Here is a 23,584-nt window from a genome sequence, read left to right on the forward strand (position 1 = left end):
AATCTGTATCTCCTGATTTTTATATGGAATGTATTAAGATGCTTTAGTTAATATGGAAAAATTATGGTAATTGACAACTAGCTCCTGACATTGAGTCCCTTATCAATTCTAAACTCAAGTGCAAAATTGGCTGCAGATATTAGAGTATCCAAAAGAGAAATAGGAAGAGAGGTCTGTACTTTGTAAAACCACATAAACCCTTGTGTGGGTTAAATTAATAACTACTATTTCTATAAAGCCTTTTTCCTTCAGAATTTTAATCCTGATTCACAGTGTAGTTTATCTAATAAGAACATGAATTCCTGAAGAAAATCTGGTAATAGTTGCATTAGAGAAGTAATAATAATTACTTATTATTACAACTTCTAGGCAATAATACATTTTCTTTGCATATCTATCATTTTGGTTTTTCTTTTCATTTAGAAAAATTTTGTAGCTTTCAGAGAAGTCTCAGCTAGCAACAGCAGCTTAGTAAATCCTCAGACCAGGACTTATTGTCCCCATGATGAGGAATAACAATTTTCACTAATTTTCTTTTTTGAATTTTTTTTTATAATTCCGTTACCCAGTTAGTGATAATAAGCATATACAATACATTACTGCGGGCCTGCTACGAGGGCATGCTTGAGGGGTGATTTGGGAGATGGAAGCAATGATGGAGGGAAGGTCACAGTGTTGGTGGGATTAGGGTTGGAATATTGAATGCCTGTAACATATGCATCATGAAACAAAGTAGGAGGAAAATTTTTGTAGTTTCATTTTTTTAAAAAAAATCACTACAGGGGCTGGAGCAATAGCACAGTGGGTAGGATGTTTGCCTTGCACACAGCCAACCCAGGTTCGATTCTCAGCTTCCCATATGGTCCCCTGAGCACTGCCAGGAGTAATTCCTGAGTGCAGAGCCCCCTGTACATTGCCAGGTGTGACCCAAAATGAAAAAAAAAAAGGCAAAAAAAAATCACTACATCAAACCTTGGATTTTGTCTTGTCTTTGATAGTACTAGGATTTGTTTGTGCTTTGAGAATATGTCAGAGCAGAATTTCAGCAGACTGAAGATGTACCATATTCTCTGTGTACCTCCCAGAAGTATCAGTATGCACGGTCCCTTTAAGAAGAGCAGATTTCCCTTTCTTCTGTTGCTCATCTTTAGCCCTGATGCTGCCTGTTTTGATTGGTTACTTTTGCTGCTGTGTGAGAAGAGAAAACTTAGGGGAATGTTTTGGGGGGCCTGCATTCAAGAAAAGACTTGAAGAAAGACAAAGCTGCTCTCTTTCTTTTTCCACTGATTTTAATATAACCTTAGACATCAATAGGCTGTGTAGCAAGATAAAGACAATTCATTTGTTTCTCTTTTGGGTAGCACCAGGAAAAGTTGAGCTGGGAAATGTTCCTAGATCATAAACGGCAGGTGTAACCTTTTTGAACTGGCATTGACCTTTGTTGGCTTAGAAACTAGACCGTGTATATTATTAAAACCCCATCTCAAATTTTCTATGGGTGTGGGGTGGGAGCAATAGTGCAATGGGTAAACTGGTTATCTTGCACGTGGTCGACTCGATTCAAACCCTGGTACCACGTATGATCCCGAGTGCAGAGCCAGGAGTAAACCCTGAGCACAGCCTGGTGTGGCCCAAAACCAACAAAATTCTATGTGTGTTTCTCACCATGATATTTGACTGGTATATTTTTTTTCTTTTTGGATCACACCTGGCGATGCACAGGGGTTACTCCTGGCTCTGCACTCAGGAATTACTCCTGGCGGAGCTCAGGGGACCATATGGGATGTTGGGGATTGAACACGGATTGGCCGCGTGCAAGGCAAACACCCTATCCACTATGCTATTACTCCAGCCCCTTGACTGGTATATTTTATTTTATTTTTTGCTTTTTGGGTCACACCTTGCGATGCTCAGGGATTACTCCTGGCAGTGCTCAGGAGACCATATGGGATGCTGGGAATCAAACCTGGGTCGGCCGCATGTAAGGCAAACGCCCTACCCGCTTGTGCTATGGCTCAAGCCCCTTGACTAGTATTTTTTTAAAATAAAATAAAACCATTGGTCTCAAGATTCCATAATAACATGACAGAAGACTGACATGGAATTTTAGCTGAGAGTGGGATAGTATTGGTAATATTGGAGCAAAGGATAATGGGAAAAGGAGGGGTTTGATTGTGGGGAAGGAAGATCTGGCTGTGCTCAGGGCTTCATTGTAGTGGGGGTGCGCAAGGGACCAAATATGGTGCCAGGGTCCAACCCCAGTGACCTTTGTGCAAAATAGGTGTCCTAAATGCTGTACTATTTCTCCAGCTCCCCCAAAGAGTTTTAAGGTTAATAAACATGTATTTGAATTGCCTTAACTTATAATTGCATAATTACAAACTTTTATTGTTGGCCCCATTGAAGCTTGGCCTTTCACACATATTAATGTTTCACAGTTTGCATCCCTATTTATTAGTGTAGAATGTTTTTCTAGGTTTTATGAAATATATAGAAGATTTGTCTCTGCTCTCAAATACAAAGCTTAAAGAAGATTCATAACTATAATGGAATCAGAAAATATATTGATAACAGTAAGCCTATTATTAGATTTTTAAAAATCATGTGACCATTCAAGATGCAAATTTTGTGAAAAATTACAAATATAAGTGCATATGCAGAAGCTGGCTACATTTTTCTTTAAGCTCTTTAATGTTAATTAGGATTTTCAAATTATATTTTTATCCATTTAAATATATTGCTCCCCCCTAACTTTCTCCTAATTTATGTAGAAGAAACAAGATATCCCCAACTCTAAAAGTATCCATTAGAGAAAAAAACTTGAATAGTAATCAATTTATAGTTTAATAAAGGACATATGTCGTTTGAGTTTCTGGATAACTTCGCCTCCTTTTAAAGTGTTTCTTAATTAAAACCAGATGAGAAGAGCAAAGGAAGTATTCAGAACATTAAATAAAATGGATGTGCTTCATGGAATTTGTAGAATTCATCAATACACGTAACAATGATTTATAATTGCATTTGGTCTTCGCACATATCAGTGTAAATCTAACAGAAGCACAGTAAGTAAGATAGCTGGTATAAAACACCAAGGTGAAAGGGTTAATTGGCCTTGCACAGTTCAGTTTGCCACTCTAGTGGCACTTTCTGTTGTCTGTGTAAACAGTTGCTAAGTACTTTCCCACTAAGCTGCCACCCTTTTATTTATACAGTTGAACCACCAATGAGAAATGGATCAGTTTACCCGCTGTTAGGCCTCTTCTTCCTGTCTTTTCAGCCCACTGCCTGCTCTCTCCAGTCCCCCCACCCCCCCCCAGCTGTTGCTACATACCTCCCTAATCTTTCTGTAGCTTTTATGGTTTTTACTTTTTTTGCAGTTCCCCCCCCCCCAATCCCTTAATTTAAGTGTTGGATAATGTCTCTGTGGTTCCTACTCATCTATGTATCTCATTCTTTGTCAGCTCTACTCCCACTCATTCTTTCTACTCCTTGCTCTTCCAAGTATTTTCTCAAGTAACATTTAAATCTTTAAAAATCAAAACATTACATACAGATCTAAAGACTTCATTAACTAGTCTTTCCCATGTCAGTATCCCTTCCCACTCTGAGATTATACACACACACACTTCAGTCCATTTCTGTAATTTATATGTGTATTCATATTATGAAATGTATTGCTAGAAATCTACAAGAGTGATGTCATTCTGAAACTATTGTTCTGCTTCTTTCTTTGCAGTCACATTTCTAAAATATATGCATATTACAGAAAGATACCTAATTTAATCCTTTAACTGATTCATAATACATTTTTAGTTGTCTGCCTATTGATGGACATATGCATTGTTAGTTTTTTCTTTATCATGGTAAACAACCGTAGTAATGTTGTCTTTTATTGCCACAGGTTTTGGGGACACAGTATTTTCCAAAAAGTAGATAATGAAATCAATCTAGTAGGTTGAAATATGCATCTTCAAAAAGAATGAAATGTAAAAAGTAAATTAGAGTAAAGGGAACTTCATTTTTTATGAAACATGTAAGAAGACACAAACTGTTACAAAGGAGGTCTCAATTAAAATTTTATTTTGATACAACATATATTTTATACTGTGTATCTCGGTCATCTGGATTCTATATCAGTCTCTGATTCAACTGGATTATAGGCTATATTTTGAATTTTTTTTGACATCGCCAAATTACTTTCCATCCCAGTAACCCTGATATTTACAGTCTTTTTACTTTCTAATAAGATGTTTGCCTTTTAAATTTTCTTTTACTCTTCTTTTCTTTTAATTTATTTTCTCCCTGTCCCTGTGTTTTTGGTGCTGCCACAGTGGCTAGGGGTCAGGCATAAATAGTGGTTGTAGTATTCACACTCTTAGTTGCAGTGCTCACCTGTGGTTGGTTACACACTCAGTTATGTTATTCACCAGGGATTTGCACACCATAGTTGTGGTACTTGCACACACTTAGTTGTGGTGCCCAGAAATTGCATATTTTATCGGCGCATTAGGGAACCACCAGCAGTATTACCAGCAGAATTCCGCTTGGCACTTGGGCAGTGCCTGGATTGAACTTTGGCCTCATGATTGCTAGTCAGATGCTGTAACCCTGAGCCGTCCTCAATTAAAATATACTTGTATGCTTTATAAATTGAGATAGCGTTGTTTTTGTAACACTATGTTGTAGAGCTTTAGCTTTGCATCTCTTCCAGTGTGTGTGTGTGTGTGTGTGTGTGTGTGTGTGTGTGTGTGTGTATCATACCACACATATTTTATATATCCTTACGTATGTGTGTAGAATATATTCTGTCTTACTTTTTTGTTATATTGAGGGACCACCCCTGGCTCAGTGGTCAGGGCATAGCTTGGCTCTGCTGGGGAGCCAGTTGCAGTGCTGGGATTCTAACCATCATCACTGCTGCAGTCGCATGCAAGGCCAGTGCCTTAAGTTCTGTACTATCTCTAAGGCCCTATTCTGTATTGATAAGGGCAAATGAATCAGTCTTACTTTAAGTTTCATTTTAACTAGTGAGGTTAAGCTTGACTTCCTTTTACTGAAAAAGTGTAAAGACCCACCTGGTTGCTAATTGCTATTCTTCCAAATTATATTTCAGACTAGAGAAATCTTCTTCTCAATCTTTCTCAATACTTTACTTTTTTTTAAAGTAGTGAAAACTGTGTGGCCTGGATGTTATTTCTAAAGATAATTTTGCCAACCGTGGCATGTTGCTAGGTTTGTCTCTAATTTTTGTTTTGAAATACGAATTTTCTTTTTAGTAACCCTGTAATAGAATCTTAGTATTGAGTGGAACTTCAAAAGATCATTTCAGTCACTTATTATATACCTTTTTTTTTTTATTTCTCTCCTGTAATAAAGATATAGTTACTTCTTCTTAGTTGGTTTTCACTGTTAGTGGCTAGTGTTAAAATGTAAACTGATTGATACCTCTTGGTTTCATTCATTGATGCTGTATTTGTCTTAGGAATCACATAGAAATGCTTGCACTTTAATTATTGGAAGCTACAAGGCATTCTTCTTTGTTAGAGGAATTTTGTTCTGTCCAGAATTGAGAAACCAGGACACACACCAGTAACAGGTCCCTGACATGACCAGCAATCAGTAGTTTTTCTTGTTTTGGCATTATATGTGTGCATAAACATTTATTTCTGGATTTTCACTTCCTTAAGTTTTATCTCATAAATTCCAAGTTTTTAGTACTATTTTATGTCAGTTAACTATGCAGTATATAGAGCTCTAAACAAAGTTGGAAGCTGATTTGAAAAATGGTGACTTCTTTTTTAAGCCTTTCAAAAAGTTTTATTTTTCTTTCAGAGACAAAAAAAATTTTTTTTTTTGTTTTTGCTCATGAGTTATACCCAATGGGTATTTAGGGCTTACTCCTGGCTCTTTGCTCAGAAATCGCTCCTTTCAGAGAGCCATTGGTTTTTTTCTAAATATTTTTGTTTATAAATTAAAGGTATGTTATGTCATGTTTGTTAAGAATTGGTAACATACTTTATGGCAAGAATCATGCTTCTCCTAATTTACATGGATTAAGGTTTATTTGCTTTTTGCTTCATTTGTTTGCTTGCTTTTGGTCACACCTGGCTGGGCTCAGAGATCACTTCTAGCCTATTGGGAAACCCTTTGGGTGCCAAGGATAGAATCCAGGTCCTACACATGCAGGACAACCCACTGTACCCACTGCACTATCACTCAGCCCTGGTTAAGTTTAGAAGTTTATTTCAAAACTTTGTTGTAATATAAAATGTATATGAGAATAGTGAAGATTAGGCTTCCTGACAGTGTCCAGGCACTTCCAAGATAGGATCTTGGCATGTGGACTATTCCAAACTAGGGAGCTAAGGTCATTTGATACACACACACACACACACACACACACACACACACACACACACACACACACAGAGCAAACAGCTAGTTTCAGACCATCTAATTTTCACAAGTTGCTTTAAGAACTCTCTCCTTAGTACCTGGATTAGAATAGAAACCTTTGTTTTGTCCCACTTGCTCCAGAATTACAGCCAGGTACAGGGAGAGAGAGAAAATCTACCTAGAAGTAAATTCTGGAGCAAATGGGAAAAAACAAAAGTTTATATTCTAATATTAATATATATTATATATACATATGTGTGTATATATGTATACATACCCCTACATTGACAATATAGAAAAGTTGAGTATGATTTTTTTAAATCAAAGATATTTAGGAGTACATATTCTGAATCTTATACTGGTCATGTTATTTTTTTTTCCTCTTCACAAAATCAGTAGCTGTACTAACTGTACCTGAAAAGATTGGTTAAGAAATTTTTTGTGGAAATAACACAGCACAATCAAATCAAATAAATCTGTATTCATTTGTCGTCCATGTTTGAAATATATCTTTGGTCTATTAACTTTAGATTGATGCTGAAAGAGGAGTCTGTCAAGATCTACAAGGGAAATTTTCATTATGAAAGGAGGAACATATATTTGAATCGGATTGCAAATATTTTCTTCTAATAAACTTAAAATTCCTTATTTAAAAAAGTTTATTCGCCCCATCTTGTACTTAACAATTTCCTGCGTATATTTGCATTCTTATTCCAGTGCTATTTCTACAATTTCCTTTTCATTTATTTTTTAATTAATTAATTTTTTTATTAAGACACTGGTTTACAAGGCTGTTCATAATAGATTTGTTTCAGGCATACAAAGTTGCAGCACCAGTCCCAATGTCCCCAGGGTCTCTGCCATTCCCTTGACTGCCCCCTTGGCAGGCATATAACAAATTTATTTTATATTGTTTGCTCCAATATGTAAATGAGGTTAGACATTATACTATATTGTATTAAGAGATTTGAATTTCCTTTCTCATAGATTAGAATCATATGGCAATTAATCATTCCAAATTTTCCTTTTTAAAAGCAACTTATATTTTAATGCCTATTGAGAAATGTCACTTCTTTTTTGCAATTTTTTTCTGTTGTCCTTCTTTAAACAACATGGCATAAGAGAAAAGGAGACTTTTTTTTAAGATTATTTGACTTTTAGATTAACAAAACATGGAGGGCCATAAAAATAATTTGCCTAAAAAAAATAAAAAATAAATAAAAATAATTTGCCTAATTTATAGTTATTTAATAATTCCACATTTATTTGACAATTAAAAGTTAATAGTTTATTAGTACAGTTATTTCTGTAAATTTGAATTATTTTTCTCTTCATTACCGAGAGTCTCCTGCCTGCATGGCAGAGCCTGGCAAGCTCCCGTGGCATAGTCGATATGCCAAAAACAGTAACAATGATGGGTCTCATTCCTCTCACCCTGAAAGAGCCTCCAGTGAGGCACTGTTGGGAGGTATGAGTAAGGAGAGGCTGCTAAAATCTCAGGGCTAGGATGAATGGAGACGTTACTGGCGCCCGCTATAGCAAGTCGATGAACAACAGGATGACAGTGATACAGTGATTTCTCTTTGCATCTGTAATATCTGCCCCCAAAAGAAAATATAGCAGGATCAAAGTGATAGTGAGAAAGGCTAATATAGAATCAGTGAAATTTTAAATTTTTCATGGTAACAATGGTAATTTCAAGAGAAACAAATGCCTATAATATTTTTAGCTCTTACCCTAGCCTTGCAAATTCTGTATGGGTTGACAGAAAAAGCCAGGAACTGAACAAATAGAAACTCAGCAGAAAAACACCATGTCAACTGGAGAAAATTGGGGAAATACCAATGTTATGTCTCGGTCATCACATTTTCGTCCTACATAAGCTCTTGGTCAGAAGATGGGTCTGGAGGAGGTATTATCGTCCACATTGTACCCGAAGCTCAATTTTAAGGTTTACTCTTGTGAATTATATAGTAAACTGCTTCTGCTGTTAGAGCATGCTGCACCATTATTTTGTTTACTGCTTTATAGAAAAATACAATGTCGAAACGTTTTTGCCACTTAAGAGTTTTCATATTTATCAAAATAACTATAGGGCTGGAGTGATAGCACAGCTGGTAGGGTGTTTGCCTTGCACATGACTTCCAGCATCCCATATGGTTCCCCAAGCACCGCCAGGGGTAATTCCTGAGTGCCTGAGCCAGGAGTAACCCCTGTGCATCCCCAGGTGTGAGCCAAAAAGAAAAAAAGAAAGAAAGCAAAAGAACTGATTCGGTATTATTAAGAGATTGACTGTTATTATTTATAACTCTTGCACATGCCTAAGAATGAAGAATGTATGCAAAAAAATGTTTCAGGGATTGCTAAAGTTCTGTACATCTAGAATCTAACTTTTTGGAGTCATTTTTGTCTTAGTCATCAATGTTTAGTTTCCCTGTGGAAGTTTTCTCTGTGCAGTGTTTCTAAAAGGAAGCAAAATTAGTTCTGAAATCGTAAGCCAACTTTGCAATTATGTGGGGCTAACCTAGTTTTTATTACCCAGTTTAGAAATGTTTCTAAATACATCTGATTTCCCCTCACTCGCTCTTCTTAATATTTCAGTTCTTAGGAGGATCCCCTTGTCTGGACAAGGGGGGTAATGCTAGTGGTGAAGTGTATGCCTTGCATGTGAGATGTGCGCAAGACCCGGGGTTTGATCCCTGGCACCTCACCCCCTCCCCACCTCCTCCCAGCGCCAACTGCCCCATATTGCTGAGAGTATCTGAGCGGGGCCCCAGACCCCTGAGCGCTATTGGGTACACCAACAATGGGGAAAAAAATTATTTCCAGGATCTCTTCCAGCTTCAGTTCTTCAGGCCTTCAGGCTTAGGTACTAGTGCTTTGGAGGTTTGAGCACTCAAATGGCAGCTGCTTTATTAATGTCACTTAATATTACTACAACGGCAATTGTAATATGTCAACAATTTTAAGATGTGCCCGGAAGTTTGGGGAACGTTCATTTGAAAGCAGAGTGGTTAAGAGCTCAGAGTAGGGTTGCTTTAATACGTACTAATTGTGTGATCTTGTGTAAAAGCATAAATTCTTTCATCTGTGAAAGAATCTTTACCATATAGGGTCACTGTGATGTTTCAGTATAATGATGTATGTAAATGTGCTGCTTTAAAAGTGTTAGCTATTGCTTTATCTTAGTTTTTATGAAAATGTTCTTTTATTGGGGCCAAGGTGATACTGCAACCCACCAAGAGTGATCCCTTGAGTACAGAGCCAAGAGTAAGCCGAGAGAGAGAGAGAGAGAGAGAGAGAGAGAGAGAGAGAGAGAGAGAGAGAGAGAGAGAGAGAGAGAATGAGAGAGAGAGAGAATGAGAATGTTGTTTGGAGGCTTGATAGATCGTACAGTGGGTGGGACATTTCCCTTGCATGCAGCCAACCCCTGGGTTCCACCCCCAGCAATCTCATAGGGTCCCCCAGCACTGCCAAGAGTAATTCCTTCCTGAGTGCAGATCCAGGAGTAAGCTCTGAGTGAGCACTACTGGGTGTGAACCAAAAATTAGAGAGGGAGGGATGGGGATGGGTGGGAGGGATGCTGGGAACATTGGTGGTGGAGAATGGGCACTGGTGGAGGAATGGGTACTCGATCATTGTATGACTGAAACATAAGCACAAAAGATTTTAAGACTGTAACTCTAGCTCACCGTGATTCATTTAAAATTTTTTAAAAATTTAAAAAGTAGGCAATGGTGGTGGGACTAGTGTTCGAATATTAAATGTAATCAAATATTGTAAACAGCTTTATAAAAAATAAAATTTGAAAAGTAAAAAAATTAGAAAGGGAGAGAGAGAGCGCACTGCTGGGTGTGGATCAAAATGAGAGAGAGAGACCCACTTTTATTGAGCTGCTTCTTGTGCATTTTATGTTGAAAATAGGTACCTGAAGAGAGAGAGATAATGGACAAATTTAGGAGCAGATGACTTAGTGAAAATTCTAGAAAAAAATTCAAATTCAGTTTTATTGAAATTTGGCATAGAACTAGTCAAATATACATTTATAATCAAAATATAGTATAGTATATAATGGGTATATATACTATATACCCATTTACGAAAATGTTCTTTTGTTGGGGCCGAAAATGTTCTTTTATTTAGATACTTAACATTAAATGATTTCTATTGTTCTCGAAGGTCATTAATTATTTTAAATGGAAGATATTGGTTTGAACACCTGCAGAATTCCTGAGGTTCTGAGTTTTCGGTCCCTGCATCTTGCGGTCCCCTAAGGCAATGCCCAGTGTGACCTTGGTGACCCTGTGTGACCTTAGCCCCAAGTCCTGCTGGGAGCTAGAGCACTGCATCCTCATCCCTTCCTCAGCATCAGCACTGCATCCCTCCCAAGCACCTAACTACCTGGTAGGCTAGGCGTGTCCCCAGTCTCTCCACTACCTCCGGGGATCCCCCAAGGCTGTAGATTTTGAAATGATAGATTTGTATCTGTTAGAATAGAATCTTGGAACTGTTGACTTTGTGTGTTTGTTTTTGTTACTGTTGTGTTGTTTTGGAGAGCCACATCCAGTGGTACTCCATGACTTTGCTCTCAAGAATCACTCCGGGTGGGGCTTGGGGGACCATATAGTGTACCAGGGACTCAATCCTGGTCTGCTACATGTGACACAAGTGCCCTGCCCACTGTACTATTGCTTCTGGCCCTGTTGACTTACTTTTTCACCTGAGCTTTGTTTTTTGATCTGCAATAATTCAAAGAATCTTGAGTAGTTTGAAAGAGTGGCAGTATATAGAACTGTGGTGGGATGGGAAGATTCTAAATGACTCCCTCATTTGGAACAATTAAAAAAATGAATAAAATATTAGAGGGGGGATTAAATACATTGCTTAGATGACATAAAAATAAACATTCCTCAGGTGCTCTGTTGAGGGACAGAAACTTCTCTTCTGAGATTTTGTAGCCCTAAGTTGCCTGTGCAAGTTTGTGGTCCTAAGTTATTTATATAGAATAAAACCTCAAGTGAGGAATTAAATGAAAATGTTGTCTGATTGACAAAAAAAATCTCTTGTGCTAGTTATCCATAAAGATTTCCTCGGATATGGGTGAGTATTTGACTGATGGCTGCCACTCTTGAAAACACAAGTATTATCTTCCTTTGGAAATTGGTGTGACCAGGGCTAAGATTTAGGCACTGAGTTATCAGTGGCGGTCATATGTGATGCTGCTGTGTCTGAAGAAGAAATGCTTATGTTCTCATTGCCTCACATCTCTTTTTGTTCAATAATAGTTGATGGAAATTTGAATTAGGATCTGGACACAGAGATTAAAATATGTGTTGAGTTGACCCTCCAGCTATGCACTTCTCATTTCTGGACTATTACATGAGAAGCAATTTTCTTCTTTAAACCACTGTATTTTTAGACTTTCGTTATAGGGCTTAAGCCTCTATCCTAGTTAATACCCTTTAAAAGGTAGCACTGTAGCACTGTTGCACTGTCGACCTGTTGTTTTTTTTATTTGCTCAAGCAGGCATCAGTAACATCTCCATTTTGAGACTTGTTACTGTTTTTGCCATATCGAATATGCCACGGGGAGCTTGCCAGGCTCTGCTGTGCCGGCAGGATGCTCTCGGTAGCTTGCTGGGCTCTCCAAGAAGACAGAGGAATGGAACCAACCCGGGTTGGCCGAATGCAAGACAAATGATCTATTCGCTGTGCTCTCTCTCTAGTCCAAGAGAAAGACAATATATATGTGAAGTATCGAACTACATATTCTAGGAGCTAGTTATGATGTTATGGAAAGAAGCAAAGCAGAGAAGTATTTGGAGGGATTTGCAATCTTGGGTGGAGTAGTCAGAGAGCTTCCCTGAAGAGGGATCATAGAGCACCAGAAAATGAGGGCGTGGCCCATGAAAATAATTGGGGAAACTATTTCAGGCCAAGGGATTAGCAAATGCCAAGGTTTTGAGCAGGAGAGAGAGAGAGAGAGAGAGAGAGAGAGAGAGAGAGAGAGAGAGAGAGAGAGAGAGTGTAAAAAACACCAAAGGGGAGAGAGAGAGAGAGAGAGAGAGAGAGAGAGAGAGAGAGAGAGAGAGAGAGAGAGTGTGTGTGTAAAAAACACCAAAGGGGCAGAGTGTGGAAAAGTCAGAGGAAAAATGGTTTAGAGATGAAATCAGAGAGATAATAATGAGTAATCGAGTAATCAAGTCTTGGTGACATGCTAGGCCATTTTTAGAACTTCAGATATTTCAATATGATTGTAGGCTTTTAAAAGTAGGATCAAATAGGTATAACAAAAATTGTCACTTTTGTGGAGGGTGGGGTTTGGGACCACACCTTGTACTGCTCAGGGCCTTTTCCTGACTTGGTAATTTGAAGTGTACATTTCAGTGGTACAGAGTATATCACAATGTTGCATGACTCAACTGCCAGCCATTTCCAAAAGTTCCAAATCAACCCAAACTGAAATTCTATACCCATTTAGCAGTGATTTCCTATTCTCCCTCACCTGGTCTCTGTTAATTTCTAACCAGTTTCTTTCTCTATGACTTTGCCTGTTCTGGGTACCTCATACAAAAGGAATCAAAGTGTCCTTTGATAGGTATGTTACTTAGAGTGTTTCAGAACTTCTTCCATGATACAGCATTGCTATTTATGAGTTAATAGTAGTCCATTGCATGAATACCCTGTATTTTGTGGTAAATACATGAACTTGAATTGTTTCTGTCTTTTTGCTTTTGACTATGGACATTGATATATGAATATTTTAGACCATGCTTTCAATTATTTTTTGTATATTCTGAATAGAATTGCATGATATAATTTGTGATTAACTTTTTTTTCCTTCTTGGTGGTTGTGTTTTAGGCCACACCTCATAGTGCTTAGGGGCTATTCCTGGCTCTGTGCTCAGGATTGACCCCATGACATTGTTGCTTGGAGACCGTATGCAGTGCAGGGATAGGAGGCTAGAAATCAAACCACTCATGAGGTCTGCCGCATACAAGGCAAGCCCTGATCTTCTGCACTATCTCTCACTCCATTGATTAACTTTTTTTATGAACTGTTATACTAAAAGGCTGTATTATTTAACTTTCCACCAGAAATATGCAAAGTTCGATTTCTCCACACACTCTTCAACTAGTATTTTCTATTTCTATTTTCTATTTTTTAAAAAAATCGCAATTCTATGGGCTGGAGAGATAGTGCAGTGTGTAAGGCACTTTCTTGCCTTCTGTGTTTCTGACCCCATATGGTCACAGAAGCCCACCAGAAGGATCCCATAGTGCAAAACCAGGAGGAAGCTCTTAGCACAACTGGGTGTGACCCCAATACAAAACAAAACAAAATCATATTTATTATAGTCGTTGTAAAGTGGAATCTATTGTGTTATTAATTGACTTGCATTTTCTTGATAACTGGTGGCATTGAGCATCTTTTCACATACTTAAAGGCCATTTATATGTCTTGTTTGAGATTTGAGTCTTGTGCCATAAAAAAATGGAATTGTTTTGTTGTTTATAGGATATACTGAGATCTTAGTATGTTCTAGGTCTTTATCCCTTATCAATATAACTTAATACATGTTCCCTTTTCTCCCCACATACTGTCTCTCAGCCCCCCTGCATCAGTTTTTAAAATGTTTTCCAAACAGTATGGAGGCTTCTCAAAAAATTGAAAGTAGGACTGGGGAGATAGCTCAAAGGGCTGACTGAAGCATATGTGTGGCTGACACAGGGCCCTTGGTTCAATCCCTGGTGCCATACTGCCTCCCACACACTGCCGAGGAGCCCCCTGCCAACGCTGAGAATTGAGCTACCATATGATCCAATAATTGGACTCCTTGGCATCTGTCCCAAGAATATCAACTCAAAAAGATATATGTACACCCACAGTTGCTTAACTTAAATGACCAAGATCTGGAAACAGCCCAAGAGCCCAACAACAGATGGGTGAACAAAGAAGTTGTGGTATATACATACAATGAAATACTATTCCACTATAATAAAAGTTGAAATTTTTGCTGTAGGCCTTGGTAGAACTGGAGGATGTTATTCATGTTAAGTAATGTGAATCAGAAGAAGAACAAGTACCAGGTGACTTAATTCAAATGTTGAGTAATAAGTAAAGTGGCCAGTGAAAACAAACACTGAGATTCCTTCAAAAGAACCTAGTTTTCCTCACAAGGAGGGAGTTAGGGGCTGAGGGATAGTGTGAGAGGGACATTGGCATGCTGCTTGTAGGTATGGTATTGTACAGCTAAAACCTAAATATCAATGCTGTAGAAAAAAAATAGAGCCTAAACATTTTCACAGAAAATGTTTTCCACATTTAGGAGAAGCTGAGACATCTAAAGAATATTACTATTGGTCTTTCTTTCTTTCTTTTTTTTTTGCTTTTTGGGTCACACCTGGAGATTGCACAGGCATCACTCCTGGCTCTGCACTCAGGAACTTCCCCTGGTAGTGCTCAGGGGACCATATGGGATGCTGGGAATCGAACGCAGGTCAGCCTCGTGCAAGGCAAATGCCCTACCCGCTGTGCTATCGCTCCAGCCCAGGGTCTTTCTGTCTTTTTTTTTTCTTTCTTCCTTCTTTCCTTCCTTTCTTCCTTCCTTCCTTTCTTTCTTTCTTTCTTTCTTTCTTTCTTTCTTTCTTTCTTTCTTTCTTTCTTTCTTTCTTTCTTTCTTTCCTTCTTTCTTCCTTCTTTCTTTCCTCCTTTTTTTCTGTCTTTTTTTCTTTTATTAAACTCAGAATATGTAATGGCCAATGTAAGAAGAAAGGACCATGTTGTGGAGAATGATGTTTACTTAACAGTGTAAGCATGAAAATTGTCAGAAAGTAAAGAAAAAAAGGAGGACAGAAGAGAAAAAAAAAGAAAGGTTAGTTAAGTAGTTACATTGTCATTACCAGATGAGCAAATCGTGTTCAAAACTTTTAGAAAAGGATGAACCAAGAGCCACGGCACGAGAAGCAGAGCCTCCCGCCTACTGACTGTGATCCTGAGGTCTCCTAACCCATTTTGGCACCAGAGCAGATTCTTGCAGCCATGCATTTTGACTGTGAACTGAACTACAACCTCGTGCAGCCCGGGGAGGGATTTTTTTCCCTCTCCACCCCATTTTTCTGAGCGAAAATGGCGGCAGCGGCAGCAGCCACGCGGTGAGAGCCACCCTCTAAGACCCCTCCACCAGGAGGTAGGACTTTCTTTAGTGATGTAGCCTGTAGGTGATCCTGGGAGGGGAGGTGTTCCCTGCGCGCCTTCCGCCCAGAGATGAACCAAGAGCCGCGGCACGAGAAGCAGAGCCTCCTGCCTACTGACTGTGATCCTGAGGTCTCCTAACCCATTTTGGCACCAGAGCAGATTCTTGCAGCCATCCATTTTGACTGTGAACTGAGCTAAAATATTAGAAACCCAAAACCGCGCGGCCGCAATAGCGGCCGCGCGGACTCAAAGTCTTCACTTTTACCAAGGAAGAGAAATTATTAGATGATGCTTATTCAGCAGGCCTGATTGTTGGGGAAAATTTCCAATCAACAATAGTGAGTTCTGTATGGAAATATGAAATGTACTCAATATATAGAGAGAATAATGGGAATATCATCAGCTACTTAGATGGGGGGTGGGGTGGGAGGGGGGTGTATTGGGGTTCTTGGTGGTGGAACGGGTGCACTGGTGAAGGGATGGTGGTTTAATCAGTATTTGACTGTGACTTAAACCTGAAAGCTTTGTATTTTTTTTCTTGTTTTCACGGTGGTTCAATAAAATATTTCTTTAAAAAAAAAAATAAAGTTCATTTCCTTTCACATGAAAAAAAAAACTTTTAGAAAAAACTTAGCAGCAGGAATCTTTATATAATCTTTATATAATTTTTTTCTAATAGCTTTTTCACTTGAGTATGTCAAAAAAAAAATACTGTTCCTTCCATTTATGTGAAATGTCCAGAAAGGGAAATCTGTCGAGCTAGGCATTAGAAATCTATTTGGACTACTGGAACTGTTCTAAAACTAGATTATATTGACATTTCAGAAATCTGCAAATTTACAAAAACCTCGTTTCATACTGAAAATACTGTCCATGAAAGTATTGAAATTTTAGAGTCATTGAAGAAACAGAAAAGATTTAATTTCTTTCTGGTCTGTTTACATTACCAGCATTATTTAAGTATAATTTGCAAAATACAAATGTCATATATTAAAGTATACCACAGGTATTTAGTAGTGCCTTTTTTTTTTTTTGGCTTTTTGGGCCACACCCAGCAATGCACAGGGGTTACTCCTGGCTCTGCACTCAGGAATTACCCCTGGCGGTGCTTGGGGGACCATATGGGATCCTGGGAATCGAACCCGGGTCAGCCACATGCAAGGCAAATGCTCTACCTACCTGTATGCTATTGCTCCAGCCCCCTAGTAGTGCCTTCTTATGGGATTGTTGAGACTACTTAGTGTGCAAGAACATTTAGAATGTATGTGGAACATGATTGGAATGTTGTAAATCTTGGCTACTGCTCTTTTGTTATTGTTACTTTGAGTTTTCATTCCTGAAATCAAAGCTACAAAAACTCCACTTCTTCAATTTATTAACAAATTTTTGAGGTTAAAAAAAATCTAATCAAAGAATTAAACCAGAATGTTCCAAAATTCTTAAGTTAACATATATATATATATACATATATACACACATATGATACATATACCAAGGCTTATTCCTGGCTGTGAGCTCAGGGATCACTGCTTTGAGGACTTCAGGGGACCATATGGGGCGCCTTACCCATTGTACTTTCTCAGCCCCAAGAATGAACTGTTAATGTGTATTTTAGCAATTGAAGAGGAGGTGCTTCTAAACATGATTATAAGAGCTCATTATTTTTCTACATATTATTTTATACTCAAACTATTTTTGAAATGTTTGAGAATTATGTCATGAGTTACAACCTCATTCACCTATGGAGCAGCGTCCTTTGACTTTAGATATAAGCTGATTTGCCATTTCCTCTGAGTTCAGTTTCTTCGGTAACGTAATTCAGAAAGTATATGTTCCTTAAAAGGAAAAAAAAGGATATTAAATAATTTTGACTTGAAACATTGGCTTGTTTCCTCATTGAAATTTTTCCTTTTTTTCTTAATGCATATAATTATTAAAAATTGACTGCTTAAGACATTTTTGTGAGATATGATGATACTGAATTTTGAGCATACAATGCCAGGGTTCAGTTTATTGAAATCTAGATTATTTATTTTTAGAGGTAATAAAAAATAATTATTCACAACTTGGTTTTATCTCTTTTAAACATACTACAAAATTTATTAGTATACTATATATAATTATAATATATGCTATATGTCCTAATATACTATAGAATTCATTAATCCTAAGTAAATTTTGTTCTTCTATCCCTAACTGCTTCCTATGATGATTTTGAACTCTTGAATCATTAAACTAAGTAATTATTAATTCAGAGTATCATATAGCTTGCAAATAAATATAAGAACACCCAGAAAAACTTTGAGATTTCCAACAGTATATTGTGCAGTTTTCTAGATACTAATGACAGATTTATTTTCTTCATTTTTAGACTAAAATAAATGGCACAGGAAGAAAAGAACACAACTCATTTCTTGAACCTTAAGAAGATGATGTTGTGCTTGCTTCGGCAGCACATAATCTAAAATTGGGACAATACAGAGAAGGTTAGCATGGCCCCTGTGCAAGGATGACATGCAGATTTGTGAAGCATTCCATATTTTTAAAGAAAATAAAAGGAAGCTGATGTTAAGTGTACAGAATATGCACATTTCTTTTCCTGTCTGTGCTCTTAAATCCTCCCCCCGCCCCCCGCCCCACCCCCACCCCTTATTTTTGTAAGTTCAGTTTTCGTCTTTTACCACTTGATGGCAGTGATAGAGCTAGAGCTGCCCTAAGGTTAGGGCACAGGCTCATTATGAATTAACAGAAGGGTAGATACAAAAGAAATTTCTAACGTTTTAATATTACTCACATTTCTAGGTGATATTACTGATATTGCAAGTGACGGTAATAGGGGGGAAAGCCTCTAGATGGAGCTTCAGTACTTTCCAAGGCAAAACACTGCCATTTCAATCAGTAACAATGCTTCTTATTCTTTCACGTAATATATTGGGAACAGAAGAATTTTTTTTAATAATATTAAAGATGCGTTTCAAAATAGAAAAATCAGTTCATCATGTCCACCAATAATTTTGGGCAAAAAATGGCTTAATTATCTTAAATTCTATTTTATTTATATGTGTTGAAAAGTATATTGAAGTTGTTAGTGAAATGTTCCTCGCTAGTATCAGAATGAGCTTATTATTTAACAAGTTATTAAAAGACAGTAGGGAAACAGATCAGGTACTTAAAATATTGACCATAGTTAAATATGATCTTCTGTATAATTAGTAATTACACCTATTTATTATTCAGCATTTCAGTGCTTGAGATAACACATGTTTTTCCAAGTTAGTTCCCCACTTAAAACTGAGAGTTTTTAATGTTAAGTATTCTTTGAAAAAACATACATATTCCTTCACTCGACCTCATACCTCTTCACCCTCAGCAATGGAAAACAAATTATCTAATGCTTCCTTTTCAGCAGGTCTGACTTTAGGGGAGAGACTCTCCAAACAATAATAGTGAGTTTTGTTGAAATATTGTATGCAATCAAAGTGAAAGTAAAGTAAAATTTATTAGTTACACAGGCGGGGGGGCTAAGGGTGGGGGGGCTAGGGGCATGGGGGGGTTAGGGGTGTGGGGGTGCGGGTTGGAGCTATACTGGGATTCTTGGTGGTGGAATATGTGCACTGGTGAAGGGATGGGTATTCGAGCATTGTATAACTGAGATTTAAACCTGAAAACTTTGTAACTCTCCACATGGTGACTCAATAAAAAATTAAAAAAAAAAACAAAAGCAAAACAAAAAAAAACATAGATATTCTTTTGTGATAAGTGTTATCCTCACCAGAAGTGCTTTCCTTTCACAGTCAAATAAGGGACCCATAATAATATATGAAAATTACATCATTTTTAGGTTAAAAAATGGATGTTTATCTCAATAGTCTATTTAGAACTCAAAAGTAGGTTTCAATATTTTCTTATTTGAAAATAATAAAACATGAAGAGTAAGTTTCTTCCATTTCTATCTAGAATATTGTTACCAATCTTCATTTTTATCTTATTAAACAGTTTAATAAGTACATTATTAGTTTATAATAGGTATTTTTAGCATCCAAAGTATTAGAGGGAAACAGGTAATATTTAGTTTGATACAGATAAGAAATAACTTTTTTTTGAAAGAGAATGCATGTAAGAAGCAAGAGAAATGGTTTGTAGTAATTTCACTTAATTTTCTTCAAAAAACTTATTAGTAAATTGAAACAAAAGTTATCTTAGCTTTTGATAGTTACATTCAAATGATAGCATAGTTGGTTTTATTTTTTGACAAACAACCATAGTACAAATTTATTGCTAGTTATATACAGAGTTACTAAATTTGCTGTGTCATTTAATTGCTCTTCAATTCTGTAGTGACAATCTCCCAAAAAGGATTGTGCTACTGTTTTCTTATCTGATTACATTTTTTTGTAATTTTTACATATTTTATTTTCATAAAGTAGTTCACAACAGTTCGTTACTGATAATATTCAAGCACCCACCCAACCAGCAAGCATCATCCCACCATGATAAGAGGGAAGTGTGTAAAGGTTGTTGATTTCATTCTGGGGCCCTTTAAGCCCGTATATAAGAGAATTCAAGCAAGTATGTTAAAACCAAACACATGTGTGCTGCTTTAGGTATTCCAGAGGGCTAGAGTATAAGAGGTCTTGTGGATGTGGCCGCCGCACTCCAGGAAAAATTGTGTCGCTCTCTTTTGGGAACATTGCTTTATAGTCTCTGGATCTTGGCCATTGAGGAGATTACATGGCGCTGGGGCAGTTTGTGGGCATGACTGCCAAGCTACTGGAAAATGGGGATCTGGATGGAGGAGGCCCAGTCCTGATCCAAGCAGGCTTGGAGATCTCAGCCACAGGTCCCACATACCTGGGTTCCTCTGTTGGTTCCTTAATGGGTGAGGTTCGTCGAAGCATGTGGAGAGTGGCCTTGAGCCTGGTGTGGCTGGGTTCCTGAGGTTTTCAGCTGCCAGGGCTCTGCTTGGGGCGGGGAGGGAAACTCAACCCTCTCCCATCTGAGCCTCCCCCCAACTCCCAAGGCAGCCTGGCGCGGGGGCAGGAGATTCTGCTGATTACATTTTAGAGTTCTGTAAGAAGAGAACACATTTGAAAAATGGCTAATAATTTTTCAAGCATCTCTTTTTATTATAAATATGTTTTAAACCAAGTGTAATTGCATTGAATTAGCTCAATTGTGTGATGAAATGAACTTGAAAAGATAGTCTTTTTCTCAAGGATAGAAAATTTTCAAGCAAAAGAATTGTTATGTTGCCATAAATACCTATAAATACCTCACTAGTAGTAGTTACGAATAAAATTGATTCAGTTAAAATAGTTATGATTAAGTAGCAGCTTAAATTGCAACTTGGAATATCTTGACAAAGGGAATCTGAAATAGTTGCTATTTCTCTGACACCTTTGCCCTATGAAGAAACTAGTATATGTAACCAGTTAATTTTACACTTTCTTCAAGGAAAAAAAATAAATTGGGGCTAGAGTGATAGCACAGTGGGTAAGGCATTTGCCTTGCACGTGGCAGACCGGGTTCAATTCCCAGCATCCCATATGGTTCCCTGAGCACGGCCAGGAGTAATTCCTGAATGCATGAGCCAGGAGTAACCCCTGTGCATCGCCAGGTGTGACCCAAAACAAACAAACAAAAAGAATAAAGTGTGTAGCTGCTATTTGCTAAAGGCAAGTTAAAAGCGATCTTGAATTTGGTAAAGGAAAAATTCCTCTGTTTTACACTGAGGTTACTAAGTTGTATTTTTTTTTCCTTTTTAACCAGTATATTGTTATGTAATATTGTCTCAATATTTAAAGCTTATTTAGCTGCACTTTGGCACCCAGAGCGGCTTCTTATAGAAATGCATCTAGACTGAGCTGAAATATCAGAAATCCAAAACCACTCGGCTGCGACAGCTCATAGAGTCTTCATTCTCAGCAATGAAAAACAAATTATTAAATGATGCCTTTTCAGCAGACTTGATTGTTGGGGGTAAATTCCAAATAATAATAGTGAGTTCTCTATTGAAATATTGATTGTATTCAAAGTACAGAGAGAGTAAAGCTAAGATCATTGCCACTCAGATTGGAGGGGGTGGGAGGGGAGCATATTGGGGTTCTTTGTGGTGGAACATGTGCACTGGTGAAGGGATGGGGGTTTGATCATTATATGACTGAGACTTAAACCTGAAAGCTTTGTATTTTTTTCACAGTGATTCAATAAAATAAAAAAAATACAATATGCATACCTCTAAAAAAAAAAAAAGCTTATTTAGCTGGAGCCAAATTGATAGTACAGCAGGTAGGGCATTAGCCTTGCACGTGGCTGACCTCCTTTCGATCCCTCACACCCCATATAGTCCCTCAAGCACACCAGGAGTGATCTCTGAGTGCAGAACCAGCAGGAAGCCCTGAGCACTGCTGGGTATGACCAAAAATGGGTGTTGGAACACTGTACACTACTGAAACCTATCATGAACAGCTTTGTAATTGAGTATCTCATGGTGATTCAATACAAGTAAATAAAAGTTTAGTTAGCTTATTTTTTTCTTTCTGGTAGTACCAATGCCAGGATATAGTATTTCTGTTGACTAATACTGAATATTGAGGTTTTATAATGATTCTCACTCATACTGTAAACATCATTGCAATAAATTTTATCAGTTTTCATACAGCAAAAACCAATGCTATCAAGTAGAAAGAGCTGACCCATTTTCTCCTTTCACAAAAATTTTCTTTTTGGAGAGGGGGGTTTCAACCACACCCAGTAGTACTTGGAGGTCACTACTGGTTTTAGTTTCGGGAACTATGGAAGAAATACACTTAAACTTAGCTCAGGGCCCCTGTGCTCAAAGCATGCCTTCTGGTCCTTGAGCCATATCCTGGCCCCTGTAAACTGCTTCTTAAGTCAAGTTTACTGAAATGTGCGTGCTGGAGAGACAGTACAGTGAGTAAGGTGCTTACCTTGCATGCAGGCAACTTGGGTTTGATACCCAGCACCCAATAAGGTCCCCGAGCCCACTAGGTGTGGCCCAAAAACTAAAAAACAAAACAAAACAATATAGTCTACATGACATGCTTTTTATTAAAGTGTGTATTTAAAATAGAATAGGCAATAAAATCTGTAGCAGTTGCTATAGGGCTTAATAAAAATACCTTTTTAAGGGTCGGAGGGACAGCTCAGTGGGTTGCAGTGCATGCTTTGCATATGCAGGGGGCCCAGTTTTGATCCCCGAGACAGGGTCCTCCGAGTCCCACCAGGAATAACCCCTTCAGCACTACAGTATGGCTCAAAAACCAAAACCAATTTTTTTTATTTGTTACAAACAAAAGGTTGAATATGGTGTATCTTTCTAATCTGTTCAAGTTTTGATTTTGTACCATTATTGAACTGCTTCCGATATTTATATAATCAAAAAGCAGCTAGAAAAGCAATTTGGTTTTCATGTTATTTTGTTTCAATGAAAATATTTATATCTCTCATTCTAGCATTTAAAAATTCTTTATTTTAAAAATATTTAATTTCTTAAAGTTATATATAGTAAAAAATTTATGCTTTATTTTATTTTACATCATCAAGCAGCCTAAAAAACAAAACTGTTTCTAAAATCTTGATTTATTTTGAAAGAGGTCTTTGTATGAAGTTGCACTACATAAATGCCTTATTTTTTTTTTTAGTGTTCCCCAACAATGCATGAATCCCCTTTCTCTGAAAAGCACATTTTTAGAAAAAAAATCTGGCAACTTCTTTTGGAATACCATGACTCTTTTTTGATTTGTTCATTTAAATAAAAGTCTTCTCTTGGTACTTTAAACCTATACTCAGGACTGAGGGTGGGAGACGTGTGGTTCTGGGATTTGAACTTGGGGCCTTGCGTTTGCAAAGCACACATTCCCACACCTCTGAGCTATCTCCTCAGCCCCAGCACTTTTAAAACGAAAGAACCAAGTATATTGATAAGGAAACTCAGAAATTAGTCGGTAGCCTTTTATTTTTATGAAG

General features: G+C 37.6%; 1 protein-coding gene and 1 non-coding gene across 2 annotated transcripts in view; both read left to right on the plus strand.

Moving 5' to 3' along the window:
- Positions 1 to 23,584, plus strand: part of DNAJC1 (DnaJ heat shock protein family (Hsp40) member C1) — a 152,335-nt gene that overhangs the window by 25,577 nt on the left and 103,174 nt on the right. The window lies entirely within an intron of this gene.
- LOC129398964 (U6 spliceosomal RNA) lies at positions 18,033 to 18,139 on the plus strand. Its single transcript, XR_008626823.1, has one exon. It is a non-coding gene; the product is annotated as a U6 spliceosomal RNA (small nuclear RNA).

Source organism: Sorex araneus, chromosome 9 (genome assembly GCF_027595985.1).
Source record: "Sorex araneus isolate mSorAra2 chromosome 9, mSorAra2.pri, whole genome shotgun sequence".
NCBI classification, from domain to species: Eukaryota; Metazoa; Chordata; class Mammalia; order Eulipotyphla; family Soricidae; genus Sorex; species Sorex araneus.